Below are 26,202 nucleotides of genomic sequence, written 5' to 3' on the forward strand. Positions count from 1 at the left end.
CACATTCTGACGAATCCAATATGGGTAAATATGTGTTCCTACTGCAAACTGCCAAACTGCAAAGCAATGCTGAACGTAACGGTTTTTATCAAATTTCTGAAAATCGTCACAAAGCTTGAATTTTACCCCATTATATGCCCCACATTTCGTAACTTATCAGCATAAAACATCCCAAATATGAACGCCAGGGGTCTACTGAACACTTTGATGCCCAGTATGCATAGATATACCAAACTATGTGGCGCACAGAGACCCCCAAATGACAATAGTGTATATACATTTTCACGGCTGACGCACTGGCAGCTGCAATATAAGCACCTGGTGTGTGTATTATGCGACATTAGACCCCCCTAACAGTACAGAGACCCCAGAAAACCATATATTTTCAGAAAGTACACATTCTGACGAATCCAATATGGGTAAATAAGTGTTTCTACTGCAAACTGCCAAACTGCAAAGCAATGCTGAACATAACGGTTTTTATCAAATTTCTGAAAATTGTCAGAAAGCTTGAATTTTACCCCATTATATGCCACACATTTCGTAACGTATCAGCATAAAACATCCTAAATATGAACGCCAGGGGTCTACTGAACACTTTGATGCCCAATTTGCATAGATATACTAAACTATGTGGCGCACAGAGACCCCCAAATGACAATAGTGTATATACATTTTCACGGCTGACGCGCTGGCTGCTGCAATATGAGCACCTGGTGTGTGTATTATGCGAGATTAGACCCCCCTAAAAGTACAGAGACCCCAGAAAACCATATATTTTCAGAAAGTACACATTCTGACGAATCCAATATGGGTAAATAAGTGTTTCTACTGCAAACTGCCAGACTGCAAATCAATGCTGAACGTAACCGTTTTTATCAAATTTCTGAAAATCGTCACAAAGCTTGAATTTTACCCCATTATATGCCCCACATTTCGTAACTTATCAGCATAAAACATCCTAAATATGAACGCCAGGGGTCTACTGAACACTTTGATGCCCAATATGCATAGATATACCAAACTATGTGGCGCACAGAGACCCCCAAATGACAATAGTGTATATACATTTTCACAGCTGACGCGCTGGCTGCTGCAATATAAGCACCTGGTGTGTGTATTATGCGACATTAGACCCCCCTAACAGTACAAAGACCCCAGAAAACCATATATTTTCAGAAAGTACACATTCTGACGAATCCAATATGGGTAAATAAGTGTTTCTACTGCAAACTGCCAAACTGCAAAGCAATGCTGAACATAACGGTTTTTATCAAATTTCTGAAAATTGTCAGAAAGCTTGAATTTTACCCCATTATATGCCACACATTTCGTAACGTATCAGCATAAAACATCCTAAATATGAACGCCAGGGGTCTACTGAACACTTTGATGCCCAATTTGCATAGATATACTAAACTATGTGGCGCACAGAGACCCCCAAATGACAATAGTGTATATACATTTTCACGGCTGACGCGCTGGCTGCTGCAATATGAGCACCTGGTGTGTGTATTATGCGACATTAGACCCCCCTAAAAGTACAGAGACCCCAGAAAACCATATATTTTCAGAAAGTACACATTCTGACGAATCCAATATGGGTAAATAAGTGTTTCTACTGCAAACTGCCAGACTGCAAATCAATGCTGAACGTAACCGTTTTTATCAAATTTCTGAAAATCGTCACAAAGCTTGAATTTTACCCCATTATATGCCCCACATTTCGTAACTTATCAGCATAAAACATCCTAAATATGAACGCCAGGGGTCTACTGAACACTTTGATGCCCAATATGCATAGATATACCAAACTATGTGGCGCACAGAGACCCCCAAATGACAATAGTGTATATACATTTTCACAGCTGACGCGCTGGCTGCTGCAATATAAGCACCTGGTGTGTGTATTATGCGACATTAGACCCCCCTAACAGTACAAAGACCCCAGAAAACCATATATTTTCAGAAAGTACACATTCTGACGAATCCAATATGGGTAAATAAGTGTTTCTACTGCAAACTGCCAAACTGCAAAGCAATGCTGAACATAACGGTTTTTATCAAATTTCTGAAAATTGTCAGAAAGCTTGAATTTTACCCCATTATATGCCCCACATTTTGTAACGTATCAGCATAAAACATCCTAAATATGAACGCCAGAGGTCTACTGAACACTTTGATGCCCAAAATGCATAGATATACCAAACTATGTGGCGCACAGAGACCCCCAAATGGATATATAGTAGATAAAATTTACAAGGCAAAACAAAATAAGGCAGTAAAGGGTGAAATGCAAAAAAATCCAATAAAACCACAAAAATCAATGTTTTTTTTCCAGACTAGTGTTATCAGCTGTCAGAATCACAGTTTGAATATTTTAGATGGGCCAAACAGGTTATACGGCTAGAAAAAAGTGAACACAATATATGCAGAGCTGAAAATGCAATAAAATGGCTAAAAATTCAATAAAATGGCTAAAAATGCACCAAAATACCCAAAATTGCAATATAATCACCGAAATAACATACAAAAGGTATTGCACAGTACGGTTAGCGAATACGCTATGCGTAATGGCAATAAAACATTTTTTTCAGCCAAAAAAAGAAACGATGCGATAAGAAAAAAAAAAAAAAGGCCACAATGCCATGTATGTGCGTGTGCGTGTGTACAAATGGTAAATTACATGTTATGTGCGCGTGTGTGCGTGTGCACATGTGTGTAAGTGCAGTGAGTGTAAGTGACCCCCCCAATCCCCAAAAATGTATGTGTAAGTGTGTGTAAGTGTGAATCTAAGTGTGTATTACTGTAATAAGTGTGTGTTGGTGTGTTTGTGTGTGTAATTGTTGCACTAACCTGAAAAAATCGCTGGAGACTGTTGCAGGCGATCAGGAAGAGCCCCTGGAAGACATCTGCCTCGTGGTTCCTGTCTGTGTGCTGTGGGGGCGGAGATCGACGATCCGGTGCAGGCTGCAGCAGCAGGACACGTAAGTAACACGTGCCTGCTGCTGTTTTTGGGCCCCTGGGCGATCGCGCCCCAGGGGCCACTCGATCCCCTGCTCTGCTCGTTGCCTAGGGGCAGGGGATCGAGCAGGAACGGAGCGAGCGGCTCTAACAGCCGCTCCTCCGCTCCTGAAACAGGAAATGCTGCAGAACGTAGAATCTACGTTCTGTGGCATTTCAAGTACCTTTGCCACAGAACGTAGATTCTACGATCTGTGGCATTTAAAAGGTTAATGTATAGCTTTATCAGCTTGCTTGGATACGAATATAAAGCATCCCAGACAGATATCACTCCAGTTTGGTTATAGAATACAAGAGAGAGACATTTACTCTCACAGGGTTGCCAGCCGGTGTGTATTTCCCCAGCCTAGCTGTTAAAATACCAGACAGGGTTGGTATTTTAAATTTACAGCAATGTACCCACTGGTAAATTTGTACTGACTTGCAATCTTCCTCAGGCCCACCTCCAATATGCCCCAACCTGCCTCCTATCTCCTTCTCCCAACTCCACCTCTAGCAAACTCTACTTACTCTTTCCCCTTGTATGTGGTCGAGATGTTGTTCCTCCACCCCATTTATATCACAACTCCGCCCCCTGTTGTGAATTCCGCCCACTCATGGACCAGCCCCCCCAACGGGCGGTAAGAACATAGCCAAAGGATGGTAACTCTACAGGAGCAGCAGTCAAGCTTCGATTTCAAGTGCATGTTTCTTACACACAATGCAGTGTTTTCTCCCACAACTCCAAACCACAAAAAGTGGTGTTCTGCATGATGCAATTGCAAGATAGATAATTAGATTACCAGTATACAAACCACTCCCATACCTCTTTATTTTTACTGCTGTTATCTAACTTGCAAGTACCAAACATGGAGTGGCTTTTATTACTCTGTTTAGCTCAAGAAATAACAAAAAACAAAGATTTTACATTAAAACAGTAGACAAAAAGTATTTTCAACACAAGACCTATTCACTGCACTCACATTGAAAAAGGGTGATCATGCCTCTTTACCAGCGACAGCTTAAGGCTCCATTGTTATATTATTTCAACACTTTGTTTCAAGTGCAGGAGAGAGGATTGAAACATTTGACTAAGTAAGAGACACCCAAAAAGTTAAGAGGTAGATAATCATTTGCAAATGTTCCTAAGGGTCAGGGCACACGCTCAGACTTTGGAAGACGAAGTGCTCCGAGTGCCGCCCCGCCGGCGATTTACATTCTCCTTTATATCACTTGACCGGGTATTTTAATATTTAAACAATTGCTTGCCCTTTTAGGGTCAGGGCACACGCTCAGATTCGGGGAGATTAGTCGCCCGAAGAAGAGGGGATTTGTTGCCGGCCCAGGGTTATACCAGTGAGCACCACGAGCGATCTTCTTCCGTCTTCCTCCTTTTTCATGCGGCTGCGCATGCGCAGTAGAATGAACAGCCAAACTTTAAAGGGGACCCGTCAACCAAAAAAATTATTCAAAATCCTATTTTATCACATTAGTCAAGCAAAATGAACTTTAATTACACTATATAAATTATTTGAATCTTGCTTCCTTCAGTCTGGGATTTCAAAATTATAGCAAGCAGGCAGCAGCCATTTTGTGCACACTGTTATTAAGGCAAGCCTTGCGTCATCTCAGAATTTTATCCATCCCCATGCCCTGGTTACACAATTAAATTGTAACGAGACAGGGGAATATGTGGAGAGCAGTGACATCTAGGAAGTGCTGAATGGAAAGTGAAAGTATGGGCATAGAGGAGGGGCAGACAATATTTGATTGACAGCTGAGATGTTTAAATGAGCTTACAACAGCTATGAATGCTTTAATAAAAAATAGAAATTGGATTTTATGTTTAATTTGAAAACTACTTTTATTATACAGATTTTTGTGTCTGGGTGACAGGTCCACTTTAACTAAACAGTCGGCTATTTCGTTTAACTGCGCATGCGCTTGCCCCGGGAAATTTGAAGACAGAAGAAGACAGAGGAGGATCGATCCGTGGTGCTCACTGGTATAACCCCGGCTGGTGCAGTTTTCTGCTGATAGGAGCACCGGCCTGGGGTTTCAGGTAAGAAACTTCAATCACTTGGGGGTGCCTAATATTTGGCACCCCCAAGTGCTGCTAGCTATTCCTTCTACTTTGAGTCAGCAGGTTACAAGCCATTTCTTTGGTCATTTCTTTGCGTTTATGTGGATTTGTTTATTTATTCTTATCACCTTAAAGGAGAAGGAAACCCCCTGGGCACCCAGGGGGTTTCCTTCTCCTTTAAAAAAACAAATCATACAATAAACAATGAATTTTTGAAGCTACAATGATATTCCAATAGAAAGGGGGGGGGAAGTAGGATTAAGAAATTGTACATGTTTTCCAATTTTAATGTCTTTGCCCTAGGGTCTTCAAAATAAAGCCTTGTATCAAACGTGCAACATAATGAATCAACCAATTTATCTTTTTCTTACCAAGTTATCATCATATTATAGAAAACTATTTCAGCATGCGCACACACCGCCGCTGAATACTAATCGCATATCTTGTAAATAAAAACAGATTAAAAATGTCAAATTCAATTCACTGCCACAATGAACACTCAGTCAATTTATCACTTTGGCTTGGGTATTTCCAAAGGCTACTAAAGACAGGAACAATGCTATCAGCCATAAGAGCCCAGAGTGCTAAGACAATATTATTGGAATTAAAATAAATATTAGGGCTGCACCGAATCCAGGATTCGGTTCGGGATTCGGCCGAATCCTTCTGCCCAGCCGAACCAAATCCAAATCCTAATTTGCATATGCAAATTAGGGGTGGCAAGGGAAATTGCATGACTTTTTGTCATGTTTTACCCTTCCTACCCGTAATTTGCATATGCAAATTAGGATTCGGTTTGGTATTCAGCCGAATCTCTCGCGAAGGATTCGAGGGTTTGGCAAAATCCATAATTGTGGCTTTGGTGCATCCCTAATAAATACCAGAGGAACACCAGAATTTACTCAAAGTGTAAATCTTACTGTACAGATATGGATCCAATATCTAGAAACCCGGTTCACAGAAAGCTCTGAATTATGAAAAAGGTCATCTCCCAATACTCCACTATAATTATAAAACTTTATTTAATTGCCCTTTTTCTTTGTAATAATAAAACAGTAGCTTGTACTTGATTCCAGCTAAGCAACAATTTATCCTTATTGGAAGCAAAACAGTCTTATTGGGTTTACTTAATATTTAAATTATTTTTAAGTAACAGAGGCACATTTATCAAGGGTCGAATGTCAAATTCAATCAAGTTTTTTTGTTTAAACTCCCATAAATTAGAAATGCGAATAGTCGAAATCTATTAATAAAATCTAATTTTTTAAACTTGAACTAATTTAAAAAACTTGAATCAAATTCAATTTGAATTATAAAAACAGATTTGATTTTTAAAAAACTTGATTTGATTTTGATTAGATTTTTTTCTCCGAAAAGCTAGGAAGGCTCAGGAAGGCTACCAACATAACCAAATTGATCCCTGGACCTCTCCCACTGAAAGTGCCAAAGTATTACATTTGAAATTCGAATTCTGAATTAAAACTCGAATCGAGTTTGGATAATTGTCATTCGATTTGAGAGTTTTGATCTCAAAAAAAATTTGACCATTAATAATTCTGCCTCTTAATGTATAGGGGTCCAAACTACAAATAGATTGCTTATCTAGAATCTATCTCAGGTCCCAAACATTCTGGATCATAGGTCTCATATCTGTAAAAATATCTAGCTTCAGTGGTTCAAGAATTTAGAGAGATAATTCAGCCTGAACACAATTCTCTAGCTTATTCCAAACCAATCCTTTAGTCATATTCAGGGCCACTCATGCCATGGGGCAAGTGGAGAATAGTGATGGGCGCCGGCGCCCTTTTTTTTGGACGCCGGTGAATTTTCGCGGGCGTTTCACGAATTTATTCGCTAGCAAATTCACTGCGAATTCGCGCCTGGCGAATAAATTCGGCCATCACTAGTGGAGAATTCTGCAATAGGTGTCAGTGGGCGGCAAAAAAGGTGCCCCATGTCATATGCATGATTATCTGTAAAAAATGATACAGCAACAACTACAATGACCCTAAATTGCTCTGTAAAACAGGTCTGGTTAAAGTCTTCTCTGACTGCGCCCTTTCATCAAATAATTTTAATGAAGATGCTTCAACAAAAGATAACAAAATCAGAGGCAGAGATTTTCTTAAGAGGCACAGTCTACTCTGGGCTACCCTTACATCGTTATCAGGTGATCGATTTATGAACACCTTGTATGAAACCTCCAAACTACTGGTGCTCAACCAAATCGAGGCCGTAACTAAGCACTCATGGGGTGGGAGGCAGGTATTCAGTGTCAGCTTTCAACTGGAACAAGGGGCCCATGCAGTTTTAGCCCTGGTGGGCCTGGGATACCCCAATCCAACAATGATAGGGCATGATAATGTAATAGGACACATGGTTTTAAGACAAGAAGAGTCCTGCTAACACCCAGGCCCACCAGGAGATTTCCTGGTATACTGGTGGCCAGTTCAACACTGAACAATCTAATCCATTTAGCCAACCTTGTACAATATTCTACAGCCCTTACATAATTACATCTTATCTTATAATGAAAGCTATACCAATGAGTGGAGGCACCAGATTCTAAAATTGTGTATATAGGATACCACCCTTATTTTCTGTAGCAATTTGCTAGTCATTACTTTACACTTACATCTTGTATTTTCGCTACCAGCTTTCAATTCATTTTATTCTAAAAACAAATCTAACAATATCTAATGCAAAATGAAACAAATGCTATGTTGTAGGATACCCCATCATTTGTTCCTTCAAGTAAATTCTTTGTTCCATGGGTTCCAATCTTTAATCCTTAATCCTAATTACATCAATATTGTACCATTTCTCCGCAACTAGTTACATTTTTAAACAATTTAAACAGAAGCAAGTATTGATACCCAAATCCCTTAATAAAAGGTTATTTTAACCCCATATAATGCTACGGTGCGTTAAAAACTATTCAATGTTTTTGTTGTTTTTTTAAACAATTGTTTTGTTAGAATAAAGGTAAAACAAACTGAAATAGGATGTATGCATAATTACACCACTGTGACTTTGAAGATTTTCATTCATCCAGGTCATGGTATATCTAGTAGAAGTTAATCTATAGCAACTGGATTTGCTGATTAATCATTGAAGACAATTGTCATCCGAGCAGCGAAGCCAGTTGCTCTAGATTTACTTCTACAAGATACACCAATAGGTAAATAAAAAGTAAGTATTATGTTTGGTTTCTTGCTCTAAACAGATCAAAATTTGTAGTTAAAAGTAAAAAGTCAATTTCAACTTCAGGTTCGAACAAGCATAACCAAAGCAAATCAACAGTCTACAGAAAAACGTGTATGAACACACCTCTTCCTTCGGCAAACTAGAACCCTTGTTACCTTTTTTCCCCAGATAAGGAGTAGCTCATTATACTGGGACTTCCCTTTGAAGTAGAAAGTGAGGTTTCCAACATTGCCCCGTTTAATGCTAAAAACAACAAAAACAATACATTTTCCTAATTAAATCAGCAGGCAAGAGTATGTTCAGCACAAGCCATTTACAGAACACATGTTGAAAATGGGTTATACTACCCCTTTAAAGGACAAGGAAAAATAAAATCCCAATTTTACTTTCTTTAATGAAAAAGAAACCTATCTCCAATATACTTTAATGAAAAAATGTGTACCATTTTCATAAGAAAACTGACTGTATGCAGTGAAATTCTCCCTTCATTTACTGCTGTGGATAGGAATTGTCAGACGGTCCCTAACTGCTGAGCAGGGAGACAATCATACTTATGAACAGCAGGGGGAGCCCCCGCCTTACTTCCCAGCCATGCAGAACTCAAGAAGCTTTGTTTATGACGATCCCTAAGCAGCCCAGACCACACTGAGCATGTGCACAGTCTTAGTCTTGCAAAGATGTTTAACAAAGTTACAAGATGGTGACCCCCTGTAGCCAACTTTGAAAGCATAAATCATTTGTTTGATTAGGCTTGTGGTGCAGTAAGTTCATGTTTATATTTAGTATACAAAATACAGCATTTCTAGCCTTATTCTATTTTAGACTTTCCTTATCCTTAAATTATGTATGTCTGGTATATTTATTTATATCAGGAGGGACTGGGTATCTTAAAAAAAATGGGTCTGCATAATGAATGAAAAGCAGAACCTGTTTTAGTCTGCTTAAAAATTAAGCATTCACCAAAGAAACAGTGGAGCATCACAACTACGTAAAATCTTCTTCAGTATCCTACTATTGTGTTCTATTTGTGCTGAAATGTGTATGCAGTTTTGTTAATTTTGAAGAATCAGCGCAGTTGCATTAGACCGATCTGCCCCTTTACAAATACAAAATCACTGGAATTTTAGGAAAAAAACATGCTATTTACATTTGATATTGCACTTTGCTCACTGGACGTGCAGATGTAAATAAGCCCTAATATGTATAGTCGTGTGTGAAAGTTTGTAAACCCTTGAACTTTTTCTATATTTCTATATGAATGTGACCTAAAACATCATCTGATTTTCAAACAAGTCCTAAAATAGATAAATAAACCCCAATTAAACAAATGAAACAGAAATTATTATATTTGGTCACGTATTGATTGAATAAAATCATCCAATAACACATCTGCATGTGTCGAAAGTAATTGAATCAGTATTGTGACCCATTTGTGCAGTAATAACTGCAACTAAACATTTGTAATAACTGTTGATGAGTCCTGCACATGGAAATATTAGTCCGTTCCTCCATACACAACAGATTCAGCTCTTGGATATTGGTGGGTTTGAACCACTCTCTAAGTCTTTCCACAACATTTCAATTGGTTTAAGGTCAGGCCTTTGACTTGGCCATTCCAGAACATTAACTTTATTCTTCTTTAACCATTCTTTGGTAGAACGACTTGCGTGTTTAGGACTTGCTGAATGATCCACTGTCTTTTGAGATTCAGTTCACAGACAGATGTCTTGACATTTTCCTTTAGAATTCTCTGGTATAGTTCAGAATAAAATGATTCCATTAATAATAGCAAGCCTTCCAGGCCTAGATGCAGCAATACAGGCCCAAACCAGAAAACTCCGACCACCATGTTTCAGAGATGGGATTAGGTTCTTGTGCTGGAATGCAGTGTTTTTCTTTCTCCAAATGTAACGCTCATCATTAAAGCCAAAACGTCCTATTTTTGCTTCAACCGTCCACAAAACAATCTTCCAGAATCCTTCTGGTTTGTCCATGTCAACATGATTCTTAGCAAACTGTTGAAGGTCAGCAATATTTTGGGGGAGATCAGTGGCTTTTCTCCTTGTTACCTTTATCATATACAGCTTTGCTGTTCAGTGTTCTCCTGATGGTGGACAGTCTTGAATTTCCTCCATTTGTACACTTTGGGGCCCATTTTCTTAGTTCGAGTGAAGGAATAGAGGAAAAATAGTTCAAATTTCGAATGTTTTTTTGGCTTCGACCATCGAATGGGCTACTTCGACCTTCGACTACTACTTTCGATTTCGAACTAAAAATCGTTTCGACTATTCGACCATTTGATAGTCGAAGTACTGTCTCTTTAAAAAATTCTTCGACCCCCTAGTTCGCCACCTAAAACCTACCGAGGCCAATGTAAGCCTATGGGGAAGGTCCCCATAGGCTTCCTAACAATTTTCTGATCGAAGGAATAGCCTTCGATCGATGGATTAAAATCGATCGAACGATTATTCCTTGAACCATTCGATCATAGGAATAGCGCAAAATCCTTCGACTTCGATATTTGAAGTCGAAGGATTTTACTTCGACATTCGAATATCGAGGGTTAATTAACCCTCGATATTCGACCCTAGGTAAATCTGCCCCATTCTGTCTGACTCTTGATTTGTGGGGTCCAAACTCTTTATATATAGTCGTGTAACCTTTTTCAGCTTTATGGGCATCAACAACTCTTCTTTGGAGGTCCTCAGACACCTCCTTTTTTCGAGCCATGATAAACCTCCACAAATGTGTTGTGTGATCAGGCTTTCCTGGATCATCCCTTTGACTGAAAACACCAGACTCTGATTTCACCTTCAAAGTATCTATAACTTTTGCCACACGCAGATGTTATTGTATCATATTTTCCAATAAATACATGACCAAATATTATATTTTTGTTTCCTTTGTTTAGGTTTTCTTTATCTACTTTTAGGATTTGTTCGAAAATCAGATGATTTTTTAGGTCACATTCATATAAAAATATAGAAAATTTTTAAGGGTTCACAAACTTTCACTAACCATGGTAGGTCTCTTTATTTATAGAACATTCTTTTGTACATAGCACTGACAACATGACCCTATATTGATCAATGGCAAACGTAACATATCTCCAATGGCTAAAGACACCCAGTTCTTGATTTGAATAGAAACTGCCTGGCAGCCCAAAAATACACATTTCAATGTTTCCAGTCTCAAAACCAGCAATAACTGATGGTTTTCAATGTAGGTGGCAGGGAAGGTATATAACGAAATTCAAATTGATACATGTGCCATAAGCCTAGACAGATCTGTGTTCAAATGATCAAATAATTACGTGTCTGTAAATGCAAAACGCGTAAGGCTGTATCTTGATCTACCTAATAAACTACAAATTGTCTGTCTAGTAGATTGGTCTTTGAGTGCCTGCTCTACTACAACATGGTATTATCCACTCCCTTAGCTGAAGTTTCAGGGCAGTGCACCTGGATCTTTTTTGAAACCTGATGAATTCAACATTTGAAATCAATCACAAAATTAGAGTGCTCACCCCTCCAGTATCCGCTTTCGCAGTGCCAGGTGCTGAACTGTGAGACCCACTCCTGTCCTTGGGCCAAAATATCATTCAAGGAAAAAACAGCAGCACACCGGATCCAATTGAAGTAATGTGCAAAATTCAAACTTTTATTAAGCCCATATGCAAAGGCAACGTTTCGAGCCCAACCGGCCCTTTATCAAGGGCCGGTTGATAAAGGGCCGGTTGGGCTCGAAACGTTGCCTTTGCATATGGGCTTAATAAAAGTTTGAATTTTGCACATTACTTCAATTGGATCCGGTGTGCTGCTGTTTTTTCCTTGAATTCAACATTTGAGACCTGAGAATTGTATTACATTAGATCTGTGTTCAAACGTCCATCTTTAAAATAACCATAGCCAAACTTCAACCTCATCTACAATGTTTTTACAGGACAGTAAAGCAAGGGAAGGACAAACTGTACCCCTGTAACAGTCCTGCATCTGTCTATTTCATTGCTGGTCAAACTGTTTTCTATTCGGTAACTCCAGCTACGTGGAAAACATGTCATCTTTGTACATTAATCAACATATTAATATTAACACCAGTTAGTAAAATGAATGAGTTCTAAAAGCTCATTATTGGGCTAAGCTTCCCACGGACGTCGCCTGGATGGAGGGTGCTAAAACTCATGCAGAAAAATATACAAGCAGCAAAGGAATAATGAAACCCAAACAAAGATATTTTAAGATGATAAATTAAGACACGAATATTAAAAAAACAGGTATTTCTTCCGCACACAAGGTTCTTGGACATTTTATAGTCTGTCAATAATTAATTAGCTCCGCAGCTCTATTTTATGAAAAAAATAGTTTTCTACCGTGAATGATATTCAAGGGCTCAGCAAGTTTTCAAAGATCTTCTCATCCAAAATTCATAGCACCCAAGATGGCCTTCTGTCATTTACAGTGTATCAGAAACTGAAACACAACCGCACTAAACTAAATGATGTATTGGCAGTTTACAAGTTTCATTTCAGACTGTTTTATTCAAGAAAATCCCTTTTCCTCTGCCTAATTTGAAGCGTTGGAGAATCTTGTGCATAATACTTGTGGTTTTACACAAAGATCCTTACTTTGTTCTTTTCGCAGGTTTCTTTGCAAGAAATGAAGTAATAGCAGGGCACTCAAAAATATTTGTATATTATCATATTCATCCGGGACACAAAAAAATGCAGGTTTCTGAGCAAGATGATGTTAAAAAAAAACCCTCTGTAAACATGTCTGAAAATATATTAGAAGCAAGACTGAATTTATGATCAAAGGGAAATATAAATATATTTTAATGAAATCAATGTTTAGAGCTGATAAAAATAACTTCTTGCTTGAAATTATATGACAAGGGAGCAAAGAAAAGAAAACCAGCAAAAGGTGCCCTGCTTTTTCATACTTTTGCCCCAAGAAAGAAGTGCATGTTGTATCCTGATGTGCTATAATCGTGCACAAAGAATTGCACCTCACGTCGCAACCCAGAAAGTACCAGCCTCTTATTTACAGATCTCCCTTGAGTCTCACTGTTCTGCACTTTGGGTCATATTTGTATTCCGGTACAGATAGCAAAAAGTGTTAGGGAAGGTTAAAAAAACCTTTAAGGGTCACAATCTGTCTCACTGATTTTTTTTTTTTTTCATTTTTTTGGGATGACAAACCCAAATGTTATATACCCTAATGTACCATGGAAAATGTCAATCAACTCTCAGGGGGTAATTTATTAAGGTGCGTTTTTTTGCGGCATTCGTTTTGATTCTAAAAATCAAAAAAGTTGTGGTAAACAATGGCGAGATTTTTTCACAATTTATTATGCCCTGAAGCTGGTTTTCCCATGAAAACTCGGAAAAAGTTGCTGTTTTTCCCGATACAATTTTTTTAGTTTTTATTGATAAATAAGGGCAAATTGTGGATTCTAGTTTGGTCAGACTTTTTTTTTTAGTAAAAAAATCTGAAAAATTTGGATTTTGATAAATAACATCCTTAGAGTCAAGTCACATCAATGCCTTTTACCATATTTCATGCATAATGTTTGATAGAGTGGGCCCTGGATATGACATTCTCTGGGATTTCTAAAGGCACCACTGCCTGTGTATATGTGATCAATATGTGATCAATATGGACTTGTTTTTGAATTCCAGACAGGTTATGGTTGCATAAAAATCAGGTTTATTGCTAAACAGAGCCTCCTGTAGGCTGCCATTCCACATAGGACTACCAAATAGCCAATCACATCCCTTATCTTATTTGGTATCCCTGAGGAACATTTTGCATGCTTGTTTTGCTCTCAAACTTTTATTTACAGTTGAATGTGGCTCACAGGTAGGTTAAAAACAAAAAAAAAAAAACAAATGGTTGGGGTTACCTGCTCTATAAAATTAAGAAGCCATAGGATTAAGGTTTTGAGCTTTGTGATCACTTTACAAGGTTCAAATATTGATGCCTATGTGCAAATTATAGATATCCGTTTAATGGATACCCCATACGTGCCATACATTATTCCTAGGAAGAGTGTGGTTAAGACTTAAAATCTTCAGTTTAGTCTGTGTTAGACCCTTTTTCTCTTTAAACCAAAAACTCACATTGAATCTCATTCTATTTATGATGAAAGGTTTAGTATTCTTCTGTAAAGCCCAGCGCCTGAGATACAAAATCTTATGTAAATCAAAATTATGCACATCAGCATCAGAAATGCAAAAAGCAATTTGGGCTTAATTCGTCCTTATCAGATTGCGGCTGCCCTGGGTAAACAAAGCACATTTTTTTCTATTTAAGAACTGAAAAGGTAAACAGAAAATGTAATTGGTTAATAACTGTTCCCTTTGTATGCACTGTTAAAATGAATTTCACATCTTGGAATGAAAATTGATTTGTAAATTTAAAGAGTATTATATGGACCAGACAGAAAAGCCATTAAGTTGGATTATGACCTCTATGTGAGGCTGAACCTTGCCAATAACATTTTATTGCCAAGCAGACCTCGGGCAAATTGGTAAGAGCCGGCACAATCCGCTGGTCTATTTACCCACCAGGACATGAGAGCACATGCTTGTGGGATGCCCTGTTGTATACTCCATTTATTATGTAAATTATTTTAACAATAATAATATCAATGGCTATACACTGGTCAATTTACAGGAGCCTGAACACTCTGAAATAATAAAACTTCATAGAAAGATGTCGTATATATTAGTGATGTGCAGGTCACAAAAAAATTCAGCCTGCACCCAACCCTAACCCACAAAACCTTAAACCGCACCGACCGGCAAAATGTTCTCTATCTGTACACTACTTCTGGTTCCAAGACACAGAATCTTCAGGAGCAGTGGCGGAGCATTTCCCCGGTCTGTCCCGCAACCAACCCTAACCCACAATGGTTGGCCAAATTTCCCCCTGGACCCACTCTTGCTCAAAAAAACGGTAAGTGTTGGGGAGCAGGGTGGGGGCAGCATCACAGGAGCCGCCTCAGAAGGCAAGAGGCGAATGTACTTACCTCCGACATTGCACCAGCGACAGCTTTGCTGACATAGCAACACTTTGCCAGGCGTAGATTTGGCAGGACAATGCTAATTCACGAAAATACGAAGTTGCGTCCAGTGTACTGATTGCTTGCAAAGATGCGCTAGCGATAATACGATAAGCACTTCGAAGTTACGCTAGTGATGCCTAATTAGCATACGCCGTGAAGTTGAAGTACAATGGACGTATATGTTGCAGCAACTATATTACACTATACAAGGCCAGGGAACCTTAATAAAATAAAATAGAGGTGTTATATTGCCCTACACATGAGTCCAGTGTATAGTTATGTGCCATATGTTAGGAAATGTAGGGAGGAAGGAGGGTATCCCCAAAAAAAATTACAATATTTTTCAACCTATCACCCTGTAAAAAGTAAAAGACGCCAGCCTTTTTTTCAACTACTTTTGAACAAACTCCTATCTACTCTATTGCACTTCGCCTGGTCTGAGCTGGCAAAGTAAACTCTGGTGCAAGAGGTCACATTTAGAAAAATCGGCATCGTAGTGAATTACCGTAGTTACGTCCCTTCGCCAGAGCGCACCTTCGTCTGGCATTAGGGAGCGAAGTACCGCTAGAGTCTGTCTACTTCACTAGCGAATTTACGCCAGGGACCCTTAGTAAATGAGCGAAGTGGGAATTTTCACCAGCATTAGCCACGTCACGTGAATTTGCCCCTTAGAATCTTCCCTGTGCTCTATATGTTTACAACGTTGTTCACAAATAATTAAACAATATATATATATATATATATATATATATATATATATATATATATATATATATATATATATATATATATATATATATATATATATATATACATAGAATTCAAAAATGGACAGCACTCACAACTTAATGCAAAAGAGTTATATTGTGAAAAATGTATACATCACCAAACAGGCACACATTCAGTAGCGACGTTTCGAGCCAAATGTGGCTCTTTTTCAAGCCATGTGGGCTTGATCAGACATCATTGCCCACATGGCTTGAAAAAGAGCCACATTTGGCTCGAAACGTCGCTACTGAATGTGTGCCTGTTTGGTGATGTATACATTTTTCACAATATAACTCTTTTGCATTAAGTTGTGAGTGCTGTCCGTTTTTGAATTCTAAATATTGAGGAATAACCTGAAAACTCACTTTGGACTTGCACCACACACATAGAGACTGAGCGTAAGTGCTGTTGCTGAACTACAAAAAGATATATATATATATATATATATATATTTTTTTTTTTTTTTTGTGTACATTTTGTCACGATCGCCGCCCGGAGCAGTTCCAGGAGCTCCGGGCGGCGCGTCGATTCCAAAATGGCGGCGCCCAGGGCCGCCACGTGGGTAGCGGCGCCGGCGCAATGCCAAATTCAAATATTTAAACGCCACCAAGATGCCTGAATGGCGCCCAAGTATAGGATCCATTTCCTACATGTTTCCTGTGAACTATTTAGATATTACCTTGCTTCTGATCGTTGCCTGACCCCTTGCCTGGACTTTGGACTTCGCTTGTTATTCTGCCAGCCTTTTGAACTCTTGCCTGGACTTTGATAAACCGTTTGATTACCCTTTGGATACCGCGACCTTGATTTCACAGTGGGCTTCCTCCTTGATCCAGACTACCTCCCTGGAGGGAGCTCCCGGCTCCCTGACACATTTCCACTATTCTTGTATAAATGTTAATAACAACTAAAGGAAAGCTATCAGCAAGGTCAAGCCTGTGTTAATGAGACTGTTCCTAAACTGATCTTTGTGGGGACACTAAACCCTACCAAAATCCCAAATGCAGGTTTCTATACGTATGAAGGAACTGTGTCTTGTCTGAAGGAAGAAGACAAGACCATCAGTAAAGGTCTCAGAGTATAGTTGATAAACACACAAACCAAGTCCTTCAAACGCTTCCCATAATGAAACTCATGCCATATATAACTATACTGCAGACAGTGGATAATATTTCTCAAATGTTCTTTTGAAATTAAATGTACAAATAAAAGTAAATAAAAAATAAACAGTCTGTAAAGTGGCATGCGGTTAAAAATTTTTTAAAGATTCACTGCATGTCTGTCTTCTGCAAGGACAAGTCAAGTTTCTGCCCCCCAAGCCAACTGTTAGTCTGTAAAAAGCAGCCCTTGCCAGATCACTAACTACACTCCCATGGGGTAAACTTAGAGGGGAGTGAGACACTACACATAATAAATTATCTATGTTTCATATATACTGCATACTTGAATTACCGCATTTTACACGTGGCTTCCTCCATATCAGCCTGTTTATGCCGTTTATAGCAGAGTTAATTAGCTAATCGAGGGATGAGCACCTAGGAGTTGACAACCTTCAAATTCGAGGTCACACTTATCTTGATCTTGCCAAAGTGACCTCATCCTTAATAATTGCACAGCAGGTGTCCCTTCAGATGCACTCAAACGTTGTGGAAAGCAGTACTATTTGCAATTAACGTTAGCATATTAGCAATAAACAAGTAAGTAGATAGATAGTTTCTAGTATATATGAAAATAGTGCATTTTTGTTAAATGCAAATGACAAACTACTATGCTTCAAATAAAGATCAATTAAATATTTTATATATTTTTTAATAAACTCACATTGTAAGCTCTACAGGACAGAGATTGTCTTTTGTTGGGCTGTCTGAACACCTGGCACAATCTACAATGGTATATTTATTATCTGGGCTTGCTCCATTCTGAGCAATTTGTATTCCTGCACCACAGCCCTTACTGAAGCACATTCCCTGTATATCTTCATGGCACCAGTTCCTAATTACACAAGCTGAGCCTGCCATGCTGTGATGTCTACAGCGGAGGAGAACCAGAAGGTGCAAATCTGTTTAGAGTTTTCTAAGAGCAGTTCATCTTCTGCACAGGGAGCTTGGCATTGTGCATTAAAGGTAATAAAGTAGCTCTGTCAAGCATCACAAAATAAAGTGTCCATCACATTTTCATGCAAGGAGAACCATTTTACCAATTTTTATAGGAGACAATGTTCTACCATGTTCCATATTCACCTTCAATATCTTAGGATATTTGTCACAGATTCATTGCTGCATTACAGTAATGAAGTCCTGGGTTCAATTCTAACCATGTTCTACTGATGTCTGTATGCTTGAACGCACTCCTCCAATCAGAAAGATTCTGAGAATGTGGCTTTCTTTGATTAGAGGAGCACACATCTCCAAGTCAAACCAAGTGAGAAGGAATAAGCTAAAACAGCATTTACTAGTCATCAAGTGCAATCGGCCCGGACTGGCAGTTTGTAGAATTGCTGTAAGGGGGTGCTGTAAGATACCATAGATAGTTATGTGTATATATATATATATATATATATATATATATATATATATATATATATATATATATATATCTATATCTATATCTATATCTATATCTATATCTATATCTATATATCTATCTATATATTTCTATATATATTTAATATAGATTGGGCTGATGGTGGAGTGTTTGTACCTATGCAAGCCTAAACCCCAGGGCCTATTTTGAATCCAAGTCTGACTGTGGTTAGCACCATCCTCCACTTTTGACGCCTGCCCCAGTTGGAATGACCTTCATACAGTCCCACCACTGCTCTCCGATGACCAGTTATTCACCTAACAACAGTGTCGGACTGGGAGACCAGGGGCCCACCAAAAAGCCTTAGACTAAGGACCCACCAAAATAACCTTGGACCAGGGGCCCACTAAAAACCCTTAGACCGGCCCACCAAAAAAACCTTAGACCAGGTGCCCACTTTTAGTACTATTATTCTTCTTCTCCTCACTCAACCTCTGGTCTCTCTTCTCTTCCAGTTTTCCTGGAATCCCAGTGGGCCAGTCCCACAATGCCCAACAATGATGCGCACAAACTGTTTAGTCACCTGCCTCACCTTCTATATCTTAGGAGATATATCACATACATAATAACCTTTTTCTACTCATGTCTGTATGGGTTTCTTCCAGGCACACTAAAAAAAAACACAGTGGCAAGTTTCATAAATGTGACCAGGACCAATGTGAGGATGATGTACAGTCTAAGATGCTCTGCAACTTTTTGTTGATATGTAAATAAAGGATAAGAAAACTAACAGCACAAAACCTAGATGGCTCAAAATATTCCCCTAGCACTTTAGTTGCATTTCACATTTAAAAAGTCTTTATTCATTACAGAACTACTTCAGACTCTTCTTCTTCCACCAATCTGGGGACCAGCAAACCTCCAAACAATAGTTGCGTAGAAGTATCTTGTGCATATTTAGCAGCACTTTCTCCTGGTGACATTCAGACGATCGGATCCAGAATACTGAACTAAAGACAGGAATATATCAAGATTATTTCGTCAGGATGCCAGGGTATTTGTTTACATTTCTGCCACCTAGTGGATCACTTCCTTTCAATCAAAATGAAATTTCAGCAGGCAGATTAACATCATTTTCTATGCCTGAAAAAAAAAACGGAGTTGTTTCCACGACATTAAATATGCGTTTATCTTTTGGCATATTTGTAATGTAGCGCAGAATGAAAGCGTTTCACAGGTAACACTATAAACACACTTTAATATTAATGTTATTCTAAGTAACATTTGAAACCAATGACTGCATTTACAGGGCAAAGGAAATTTACAGTGGCTGCCACAGAGTCTTTATTATGAGAGTATTTCATTTTATGGATCTCTTTTGTCAGTAATTTGCAATTAAAAAGAGAATTCCATTTAAATGGCAAGCGATAAAACAGTGCTATTATCCGTGCGTGCAGAGAGGGAGAGACCAATATCACGGTTTTTGCTCATAAATTCCCCCGAGTCTTTAGTAAAACTGACACTTTTAAAAGCAAAACTATTTATTCATATGCTTTTACAATAACCGAAGCTTATCCTGTTCTGTCGCTCCTACTAAATGTCATGGCTGGCATTATTCTATAGATGGATTATTGCCGTGTTCTCATTAGGAAACATCCTGAAAAATTATGTTTGCCCCATATAACAAGTGGACCCTCTGCTGCAGGATGCCTACATAACCTCCAAAATACCAAGGAAACCAGAAACTATTTATTTATAGGAATTTTTTTTTAATTAGTCTGATATGTTGCTTCATAGTATCCCATCATCAAAGTGAAAATAAAAGAAAGGCTCACAGTTCCCTCAATAGTTAGGAGTATTAAGCTTCCATACTCTGCATCGTTAGCTCTTGCTGACAGAAAATTCAGTGAACTATGGGTCTGTACTAAGGTCCTTGTGTCGTGCTTATTGGATGTGGCATGTTATTTAGCTGATGCGAGTCGTCAGGGAGGGCTGCCCCAGAACGTTATTAAAAGAACTGGGAATGTGAACCAAAATGAGTGATGATGCAGAATGGAACATCATCAGCTGAGACGGACAGACTGTATATTTGACACTAGTAGAATGTTCTTGCTGCACCAGCCTTCATTTAAGGCACCCTTTATGTGTAAATAGTAAAAGCTTTAGACACATGAAGTACGAGGACAATAATTCACTAGGATTAAAGGGGCAAGCTGCTGCTCCCTTGGGATTCTTATTCTATACCTGTATGACATAAAGCTAATGGTTATATCACAAATCAGCCAATATGAAGGATGGAACATAAGCAGCACATCTTGGTTACAATTTCTGGGCACAGAACTCACAGCAACCAATCAGACATTTGGTTTTATTATTCTACGTTTAGCAGATGAAAGCTAATTGACCCTGCACTAGAGCACATGTTCTGGTTTCTCAAAAACACTTGTGATAAAGAGATTTATGGTGAGCTATGGTAACGTATGGTATGAGCAGAAGTTGTAGAACAGTTCACTGTAAAAGCTCTTCTCTTAAAAGAGCTGTACCATTGAAGGGTAGTAGACAGCTGTAACGGCCATCAAAATTCTATCATAAGGCTCTAGAGCTCTGCACCCAGATTGGCATCTACATCAATATTAACTTGAATGTGCCTCTCCTTTATTAAGAAGGCAAGAACAAATTGTATGTAAGGATGCCATGAATTCTTGCAAAAGTCACATGACATGAAAACATGGCTTCTACTTTACGGCTCTCATGACCTAAGGCAACCCAAGAAGTATGGTGGGAGTGAGAGGGAAAAAGGGTTTTTGTAAACGCATACATACAGCATTTTCTTTTTTACAACCATACCAAATTATACTGATTTAGCCTCAGATTTAGCTGCCATTTCTGGCACCCTTTTTTTCTGGTGGCCTGTGTGGAATTAACCCTGGGAGGAATTTCCCCAGTAAATTAGGTCTCATTGTTGGCCTCCATTTCTAGCTTATGGGTTGAGGACAGGTAGGACTAAAAAAAAACTTTTTGTTCTTTTTAATTATGAGATTTTAGAAGAAGATCTTGTCACTCCAAGAAAATGTTAGACTATAAGTGGCTTGGAATGTAACATCTAGACATCAGTAATCAAAATATTTTGCTTGAGAGATTTTATTTTGGCTCATGCTGCCACTGTCTGGGATATAATGCTAATTAACAGCTCAGTAAGATAATTTACTATATTTTGTAGGCTGATCACAATTACTGGCAGCACAGATAACAGTGTCTTTGTTTTTTGATGTACAACCAGCTACAAATAAATATGTATAAAGCTGAATGTTCACATGTACAACCACTCTTCTTGTAATGAAGGATCTGTTGATCCCCTGCTCAGGAACCATATTTATTGATTAGATGCCTTTCTGAACTTTAAAAATTGGTTCTAAAAACTAGCCCTTGTTTTACAGAATCCATAAATGTTCTTAATTAATTCCTTCCAAATCAAAAACATAGAGATTCAAGTACCAATGGCAGCTGGGCACATCTGGGACCATAAAAGCAAAGAATATATAGTGCAGTATAATCATACAAACAAAAACAACACGGTTTAATTCCTAACCTCTTGTGACTTTCTAGTTCTGCACTTATAAAGATGTCTAGCTTGCCATTTGAAGATGCACACATTAAATACTGTATTTTATATTCACCTAATATATATACCTAAAATATCTTAAAACAGAAGCAATGTAAACCAGCTTCCAAATTATTTTTCTTTAGGTTATTTGCATCACAGGTAAACAGTTTGGCCACCAAGACTAAGAGAGCTTTTAGTGGTCCTCTAGGGCAGAGACACGTGCTGCTATTTCGGGAGATTAGTCTCCAAGTGACAAAACTCTTCTTCTTCAGGCGATTAATCTCCCCAAACTGCCTTCCCACCAGCTAGAATGTAAATTGCCGGTGGGATGGCACTTGGAACGCTTTGTTTTCCTAAGTCGCCTCACGAGGAAACTTCGGGCGACTTAGGAAAGCCGAAGAGATCCGAGTGCCATTCCGCCGGCAACATATTCTAATGTCCCATAATAGCAGCGTGTGTCTCTGCCCTTAGAAGAGAGAAATAGCTCTGTATTAACAAAGTTTTCCCCTTTCTACAGCCTCTACCTGTGTCTCACATTTACAGACAAGGAGGAGTTCATTATACAGGAGGTATAGGATATTTACACACATACAGGAGGTATCAAATTTGCACACATTGATGTGCTGCAGGTCTAACTCAATTGAGCGTATGTTCCACAAGAAGTAACGGTTCTAAGTTCACCCTTCATTAGAACACACAAGAATCATAGGCAACGAGCAATTGAGTTCTCTTTCTTTTCCAGGGATACACATATATTGTTTAACATGATTTTTTTCTTATCATTTGCAGCATAAGATGAACTGTTTGGTGGTTCAAACTCCAAATAATCAACAAAACTTGCAAAAGAAGCAAAATAATGAGGGGTTTTTCTTAGCTGCGGAATTGTAAACTCATTTTCCAAAGATAAAAGGCATTTCTTTGATGGAAGCCAGAGCTGAAGGTGGTTATTGCTCCACACAGCAGAGAGATATTGAATCAGTGCTCATTGAAAGTTTGTAACCAGTTAGTTACCCTGCTGTACCTGATCATGGATTTCCATAAAGCCTTGTAATTCCAAGCTGACAAGGAGATAAGGCTAAAATACACACAGAGACATATATCACCAATTAAATTACATAAAGATATATGTTCTTTAAACAGCCTGCCATGATGTCCAATAAACAAGCTGCTTTAATATAGTTCATGTCACAAGCACTTATCTGAACATATAAAATTACAGGACTGGAATGCCATCTGCCATAAGTATATTGAATCCTCAAAAGGCATACAATTATTTTTATATTTTATTTTGGATCACTGAACAGAAGTAAGAAAACACTGCTGTCTACAAAACAGATACATAAATAAAGCAATGAAGGAGATAGAGAGCATGCAAATAAAATACATTATATAGGAAATACATTGTGAGCAGGATTACAGGCCTGTACAATTAATTTTGAAGAAGTGGATAAGATTGTATGGGATGGAGGATCCTACTAATATAGGCAATGACAAGGTGCAGCCTGAAAAACTAATTTCCTATGCCAAAACCCAGAATATCACTGCGGAATAAAAAAGATAAAGAGCATAGACTACATAAAACACAGGCATGTGGCTTAGCCAGTGTCCAAGAGTAGAGACATCTATTCCATCAAGAAGTCTTAATCACAATCACGCTCAATCCAAAAGATTTTTGAAGTTTAGCCAAAGTCTCTATGTTGATTTTCCAAATATAATAATCCCCCTTCCCAATACCATCTATAGAGATCTATGTATTGAGAAGATGTTCCTCATGGAGAAGTGAAGGTTCATCACGTACTTGAAGAAAAAAGTATATAATCTATAGTGAGAGAGCATGATTTACTTTTACTGAACACATTTTCTCTCATTACTGCCTAATTATTAAAGGCTATCCCATAAAGAAAACGTTGGTCTATTTCCACATACAGCCATTGACTAGAAAGGTTTCTGAAGGCACCATGGGTGTTGAGGATTATTATTTATAAAGGGCCACCGCATCGCACAGTGTGGTGCACAGTAAGGGAATATAAATACAAGACATACAGATAAATATTTCACCAGAACAGATGCACAGTTACAATTGCATATTTTAAGTATGGGGAGGGCCCCGCTCACACGAGCTTACAATCTAAGAGTGAGAAGAAGTGAGACATACAGTGAGGCCAACCAACGTGTTTGAAAATTTCTTGTTGGTTAGGCTAGTAATGGTAAGTGTCTAGTGAAAAATGGAAATCGGGCAGATTGTGTGTGTGAGAGCAATGAGTAAGGGAATCAGGTGGATGGTCAAGTTGTTGAGGGTTTAGGTTATTGGCTTGTGGTTTTAAGAGAAAGCCTGGAGGTTCTGTTAGAGTCTAATATGATGGGGAAAAGAGTTCCAAAGGATACATGTAGTATGTTAAATGTCCAAGATGCAGGAGTGAGAAGAAGTAATGAGCGCAAGGAGAGAAGGAGGTTACATGCAGACTGAAGGATATGTCTGGGGGTGTAGGAGTGGTTTGTAAGTGAACAAAAGAATCTTAAAGTGAATTCTGAGTATGACAGGTAGCCAGTGCATGGACTGACAAAGAGGGAGCAGCACATGCGAAGCCAGAGAAGATATTTATTAATCAGGTAGCAGTGTGGGTTACGATAAAGAAGAGTGGGGTCAGTTTAGACAGTTTGCCTACAACACCCATCTGCACATTTTCTAAATGTCCAGGCTAATGGTGTAGACCAGTGATCCCCAACCAGTAGCTCGCGAGCAACATGTTGCTCTCCAACCCCTTGGATGTTGCTCCCAGTTGCCTCAAAGCAGGTGCTTATTTTTGAATTCCAAGCTTGGAGGGAAGTTTTAGTTGCATAAAAAACAGTTGTACTGCCAAACAGAGCCTCAATGTAGGTTGACAATCCACATAGGGGCTACTAAATGGCCAATCAAAGCCCCTATTTGGCACCCCAGGAACATTTTTTATGCTTGTGTTGCTCCCCAACTCCTTTTACTTCTGAATGTTGCTCACGGGTTCAAAAGGTTGGGGATCCCTGGTGTAGACACTCGGACATAGTCCACATGAAGTCCAGTTCTAAAACTCCATGATGGCTGTCATGAATGGGCAGCCAAAACTTTCTGAAAATTTTATTGAACTGGTGCAGCTTAAAGGAGAAGGAAAGCTATGGAGGCATTTTATTGCCAATAGATTAGCTGCAATAGTGCAAGCTAGAATGCTATATTTATTCTGCAGAATGTTTTACCATACCTGAGTAAAAAGCTCTAGAAACTCTCTGTTTGTTTAGGATAGGAGCTGCAGTATTAACATGGTGTGAAATCACTTCCTGCCTGAGTCTCTCCCTGCTCTGGGCTCAGATTACAGTAGAGAAGGGAGGGGTGGGGGGAGAGGAGCAAACTGAGCATGCTCTTGCCCAGGGCAATGAGGTTTAAGCTGAAGGCAGGAAGTCTGATACAGAAGCACATGAGTACACAATAGAAGGAAAGAAATGCAGTATTACTTTTGACAGGGGACTCAGAGCAACACTACTTTGGGGGTTTACTGGTATATTTAGATGGACCTTTCTGATAAGGCTTACTTAGTTTTAACCTTTCCTTCTCCTTTAAGAAATTCACAAATGGGACATGAAACATGTACAATGATAGCATACAGTGTTCAACTGCCAACTAAGCCTGAGGGAACACTGTACTTTCTCAGGATCAGGCACAATATGAACATTTGTCAACTGCATACTGTTCACTACAATTAGTTACTCAGCACTTCTTAATGCATTGTAAAGTCATTCCAAAAGACAATAAGGAGGATCCTACAATGCAGCAAGCATTTATTCATATTTTCCCCTTGCTTTCAGGATATAATAGCACATCTGGAGATGTTACAGATATTCCACGAGTATTTGCCAACATTCACAACAGTTTAATAAAACTGGGAAAAGAACTACTACGTTGGGTTAGGCATCAATAAGT

The 26,202-nt window shown here is 38.7% G+C and overlaps 1 protein-coding gene across 5 annotated transcripts in view; it reads right to left on the reverse strand.

Annotated features, from left to right (window-relative positions):
- Positions 1–26,202, reverse strand: part of mast4.S (microtubule associated serine/threonine kinase family member 4 S homeolog) — a 332,602-nt gene that overhangs the window by 234,079 nt on the left and 72,321 nt on the right. The window lies entirely within an intron of this gene.

Source organism: Xenopus laevis, chromosome 1S (genome assembly GCF_017654675.1).
Source record: "Xenopus laevis strain J_2021 chromosome 1S, Xenopus_laevis_v10.1, whole genome shotgun sequence".
Classification (NCBI taxonomy): Eukaryota; Metazoa; Chordata; class Amphibia; order Anura; family Pipidae; genus Xenopus; species Xenopus laevis.